The sequence below is a fragment of the Cheilinus undulatus genome, linkage group 22 (genome assembly GCF_018320785.1).
Source record: "Cheilinus undulatus linkage group 22, ASM1832078v1, whole genome shotgun sequence".
Classification (NCBI taxonomy): domain Eukaryota; kingdom Metazoa; phylum Chordata; class Actinopteri; order Labriformes; family Labridae; genus Cheilinus; species Cheilinus undulatus.
In genome coordinates this window covers 35,185,549-35,191,657 of record NC_054886.1, presented here as the reverse complement: position 1 = coordinate 35,191,657, position 6,109 = coordinate 35,185,549, and positions in this window count along the sequence as shown.

The window sequence follows — 6,109 nt, the reverse complement described above, 5'->3', positions numbered from 1 at the left end:
CCTCAACACAATCACTCTTCTAGACTTATAAGGACCTTTATTTATATTATGCATTCCTTGACCTGCCCACTGCAGAGAAGTGAAGAAGTGCCTACATGTGTGGAGTGTAAGAGAAAAATGTGGCTCAGATATGCAGGTAATAAAGCACTAAACCCCCGTTATTAAGAAGCACAGAGGAAAATAGGCTGAGTAAACGTAGGGGCTCATCAGATCGATTCAAACTTTTGAAGTACCTCCTGAGGTTTTAAACAGAAACCAGGACTCTTACTTTCATTTCTGGATATCAAATAGATTTTGATTTTGTTTGAATTTTACCAGAATTGCACCAAAATTTCAAATCCTGGTATCAAGAAAACCCTACTGCAAGATCTGAAACTTAAAACTGCTGAGAATCTGATTAAAAGCACCACAAAAAGTGGCTGCCACGTCTGTGTGTTTGAGATGTTAATGAAGTTTTAGGGGCTCGTTTGAGTTTGCTGCAGGTTTTTAACTCCTTCATGTGGATCTGACTGTTTCTACCGCTGTCACATTTGCACAACAGTTTCCGTTTAACCTCTGAAAACCTTCCATTAATGTTTTTTTATTTCAGCATTTACACAAATTCAGGAAAATACATCCTCAGGCACAGAGATTTGGGGTGACACTGGTCCTTTAAAGAGAGAAAAGCATAAAGAGCCTAATAATAAAGCATCGTTCTGAAACATCTATCCACCATCTTCCAAAAACACGTTTGGCTCATGTATGAACTAACGATCTTCTATGTACTATTTAAGCTGTAATTATAACCTTACTAACTGTGCTGTTAAAGTGAAAGTAATCATGTCAGGCATGTGTGGATTTAAGGTTTTAAATAACTTTACATGATACCGCTTCAAAACAACAAATGCCTAAAAAAATCAACAGAGGGAAAAAGACAAAGACAGTCAGGCTGCAGACAGCAGATCTCAGACCTCCCCTTTTAGAGAACACTACAGTGAGACGCCGCATCTTTCAGAACAGAAATACACGCTAAAACTTCTGGTTAGGGCCAATGAAAGGGTCAGGATAGCAGAAGTGAAAAGTTTTACCTTCAAAACTTGATGACAAAACATTTAATAAAGCCTCATAAACAGTCTCCATGAAAACCCTTTTAATGCAGCTAACGTAGCTAAGACTCATGCTAACAAGGTTGCATGAACTACATAAGCCACATGGGTAACAAATGTATGAAGCTAATGTAGCTATGGCTAAACTTTACGGAGTTACATTAGCTAGATAAGCTACAAAGGTAACAAGGCTATTAAGTTAACATAGCTAAAGCTAATGAAGCTCTATAGCTACATAAGTTACATAGAAAATCTAAGGTATGTACCTAACATAACTTAGGCTAAAACTAATGAGGCTACATTAGCTACATAGGTTACATAGGAAATCTAAGGTATGTACCTAACATAACTAAGGCTAAAGCTACTGAGGCTACATTAGCTACATAGGAAATCTAAGGTATGTATCTAACATAACTATGGCTAAAGCTACTGAGGCTACATTAGCTACATAGGAAATCTAAGGTATGTACCTAACATAACTATGGCTAAAGCTAATGAGGCTACATTAGCTACATCATAAACAAAGCTATGTAGCATAAAAAGCTAAGCTTATTAAGCTATATTAGCTATATAAGCCACGGGTAACAAATCTATGTAGCTAACTTAGCTAGAGCTAATGAAGCTGCACTAAGTACATAAGTTACATGGGTAATCTAAGTTATGTATCTAGTGTACCTAAGGCTAAAGCTAATGAAGCTACATTAGCTACTTAAGCTAAATAGGAAACAAAGCTTTATAGCACACAAAGCTAAAATGAATGAAGCTACATTAGCTACATAGGTAACAAAGCTATGTAGCTTACACAGCTAAAGCTTATTAAGCTATATTAGATATATAAGCAACAACAGGTAACAAATCTACGTAGCTAACAAAGCTAGAGCTAATGAAGCTGCATTAAGTACATAGGTTACACGGGTAATCTAAGTTATGCATCTAATGTACCTAAGGCTAAAGCTAATAAAGCTATATGAGCTACTTAATAGGAAACAAAGCTTTGTAGAACATAAAGCTAAAACGAATGAAGCTGCATTAGCTACTTAAGATACCTAGGTAAAACAGCTATGTAGCTAACATGGCTAAAGCTAATGGGGCTGCATTAGCTGCATAAACTACATAGGTAACAAAGGTATGTTACAAAGGAAAACACTAATGAGGCACATTAGCTCTATAAGTTACATAGAAAATCTAAGTTATGTACCTAACATAACTAAGGCTAAAGCTAATAAGGCTACATTAATTACATAGGTAACAAAGCTATGTAGCTTACATAGCTAAAGCTTATGAAGCTATATTAGCTATATAAACTAAATAGGTAACAAATCTATGTAGCTAACATAGCTAGAACAAATGAATCTGCCTTAAGTACATAAGTTACATGGGGAATCTTAGTTATGTATCTAACATACCTAAGGCTTAAGCTAATGAAGCTACATTAGCTACTTAAGCTTAATAGGAAACAAAGCTTTGTAGCAAACAAAGCTAAAACTAATGAAGCTACATCAGCTACTTAAGATACCTAGTTAAAAAGCTACGTAGCTAACATAGCTAAAGCTAATGGGGCTGCATTAATGTCATAAAATACATAGGTAACAAAGGTATGTTACAAAGGAAAAAATTAATGAGGCTACATTAGCTACATAAGCAACAATGGTAACAAAGTTAAAAAGCTGGGGCTAGATCTAATGAAGCTTTATTAGCTACACAAGCTACACAGGTAAAATAGCTATGAAGCTAATGTAGCTTAAGCTAATGCTAATGAAGGTACATTTGCTACAAAAACAACATAGGTAACAGAGGTACATAAATACATTACATACACAGGTAGAGAAGCTACATAGCCAACGTTGCTAAAGCTGAAAGCCACTGAAGCTATGTTAGCTTTTGCTACATTTGCTATAGCTAGACATGCTTTAAAAGTAGTTACACAAACATAGAATCACTTTAGCTATGTTAGCTTTAGTAGCTACATTGGCTAATGAACTAACTTATCTACGTAGCTGTGTTAGCTGTAGCCAAAGCTAACCAAGCTAAAATGAGCCGATGTTTGTGGAACTACTTCTAAACAGGCCCATACATATTTTAACCCTAGAATAGACCTCTGATCTTTGCCTCTGTTTATTCATGAAATGTTTCTCAGTCTGTAGTGTTTGTGACGTGGTCATTTCATAAAGAAGACTGCTTGTTTATAAATAAAATTGAATTTTAAAAGACTTCTAATATGGAAAATGGAATTATCTGTAAATTACATCATTTCCGTTCTGACAGAAGTGGCGTCTTAGATAAATACCAACAATCTGTCCTCGGTGCTGACTGTCCTTTGCTGACAACTCTTGGAAAAGTTGGTAGAACTAGCGAGGAGCGCTCCTCACCAGTTCCACCCGTTAACAACATCCTACGACTGTAAACCACCTGGTGTTTAGAACTTAAAACAAGTGCTGCACCAAAAACAGCCTCAGTGTGAAACAGACTCTTAATGAGATGAGGTGACGATTGTTTTTATGAGTTTTTATGCTGTATTGGTTTAATCGATGTTCTTCCAGCCAATAATCTCATGTAGAGATGGTTTAAATGAGATCAATGAAACCTCAGAGATTTCTACACAGTCTCTCATTTATTTCACTTCAGGTGTCACAAATATATTTTCACATTTCATTATTTAGTTTCACTATAGAAGAAGAATCCTCTTAGCATGAATTTGAAATTAGATTTTTTTTCACACTTTTAGCGATAGTTTTCTTTTTTGCTTATTTTGTCCACAAAATGAGAAACCCGTAGTTACAGTTGAACATTTTTCATTTATTGATAATATGTTATTGTTATTGCAGCTTTATTTCCCTTAGATTAACCTTCATTTCCTCTAAATAAAGCCTTTAGTTTCCTTGAGATTTTCCTTAAATAGAAATATGAAGGTGTGGTTGACATTACTAGAGGTAAGGGATGTTAGAAAAGTCCTAATTTTACCCAACTAAGCCATAATTTTTATACTTAACCTGTAGTGTTCCCCTGATCAAAACCCTTAGGTTTACACTGAGAATAAGCACAAACACGAGTATGCACAAATAAACCGCACAGAAACACACACTCATACGCCAAAGACATCAGCCAATCAATCAATCAGTCGACGAATCAGATGAACTGTAAATGGACTGTTGAATACACCATGTGATGTATAAATCTCTACAGTTTTTCAGTGCTACATGTGCCATTTTACCACCAATAAATTATTTTTTTCCAGTTTTCTGAGACTTTTGTTTTCTTTGACTTGCTTGCTCTTACTAGAGACCTTAAACTCACAGATGCTCCACATTCCTGAGGATTTTTCATCTGTGACAGATGAGGATGGAAGTGTTATGATCTAAGGTTGTCCCTGTTTCAATTCATCCAACCATCCGTCAGTCCATCCATCCACTCTTCCAATCATGCATCAGTCCATCCAACCATCCATCCATCAAATCCCCCAAACTATCAATCCACACAACTCTCCAGCCATCCAACCACTCAACTGTCCATCCAACCACTCAAGGATCCATCTAACCACTCAACTGTCCATCCAACCACTCAAGGATCCATCTAACCACTCAACTGTCCATCCAACCACTCAAGGATCCATCTAACCACTCAACTGTCCATCCAACCACTCAAGGATCCATCCAACCACTCAACTGTCCATCCAACCACTCAAGGATCCATCTAACCACTCAACTGTCCATCCAACCACTCAAGGATCCATCTAACCACTCAACTGTCCATCCAACCACTCAAGGATCCATCCAACCACTCAACTGTCCATCCAACCACTCAAGGATCCATCTAACCACCCAACTGTCCATCCAACCACTCAAGGATCCATCTAACCACCCAACTGTCCATCCAACCATCTGTCCGTTAATCACCAATCGACTACCCACCCAACTAGCCATCATCCATCAATTTGTCCAACCACAAAAATGTCCATCCAACCATCCATTCACCCATCCACTCTTCCAATCACCCATCCAACCATTCATCCATCAAATCCCCCAACTATCTGTCCATCCACCCATCAGTTTATCCACCCATCTCTCTGTCCAGCTGTCCCCCTCTTATCCATCCAACCATCCCCCCAACCGCTCAACTATCCATCCAACAACACAACTATCTGCCCAGCCATCCAACCGCTCAACTCTCCAGCCATCCAATCACCCAACTGTCCATCCAACCGCACAACTATCGGTCCAACCACCCAACTCTCATTTATCCAACCACCAAACTGTCCGTCCAACCACCCAACTGTCCGTCCAACCACCCAACTGCTCAACTATCCAACCACCCAACTCTCATTTATCCAACTACCCAACTGTCCATCCAACCACCCAACTGTCCGTCCAACCACCCAGCCCTCCATCCATCCATCCATCCATCCATCCATTCATCCATTCATCCGTCTGTCCGTCCATCTATTCATCCATCCATCAAGTAGCAACATGCTAAGCAAGCCCACCCAGACATTCCTTCTCCCAGTAAAATTATTCAGCTCCTTCCATGATATTCTGAAGCATTTTTCAGGTCAGATGTATCATCCCAAAGCATCCTGCTGCTGTCAGCTATTCTGATATTTGACTGGTTGGTGCTTTGCATTGTGGGAAACAGTGTGTAAAAGCAGACTGGTCTAATGTGTATTATAGATCTGTTGCAATTCAGAAGAATATACATATATATGTATTTAATTTTGTGGCATACTGTGTGTTACATTTTGCCAAAATTAATATGTAATGTCAGATTAGTAAACTCTTTAACCATATAGAGACTTCCAGGAAGTCACTCAAGTGCCATTTGTCTGTGTTTGTGTGTAATAAAACTCTACAGATACACTCCTGTAGGACAAAGATCAAGTTCAAAGGTCAGGGAGGGCTGATACCAGCGGAAGCAAGCCAAGAAACTACCTTAAACACTGAGACGGCAAGAGAAGAGCGAGTATGTGTCACCATGTTTGTGGAGTCGTGTTAATAAGGAGTGTGTGGAAGTTTACGAGTGTTTAAACAGCA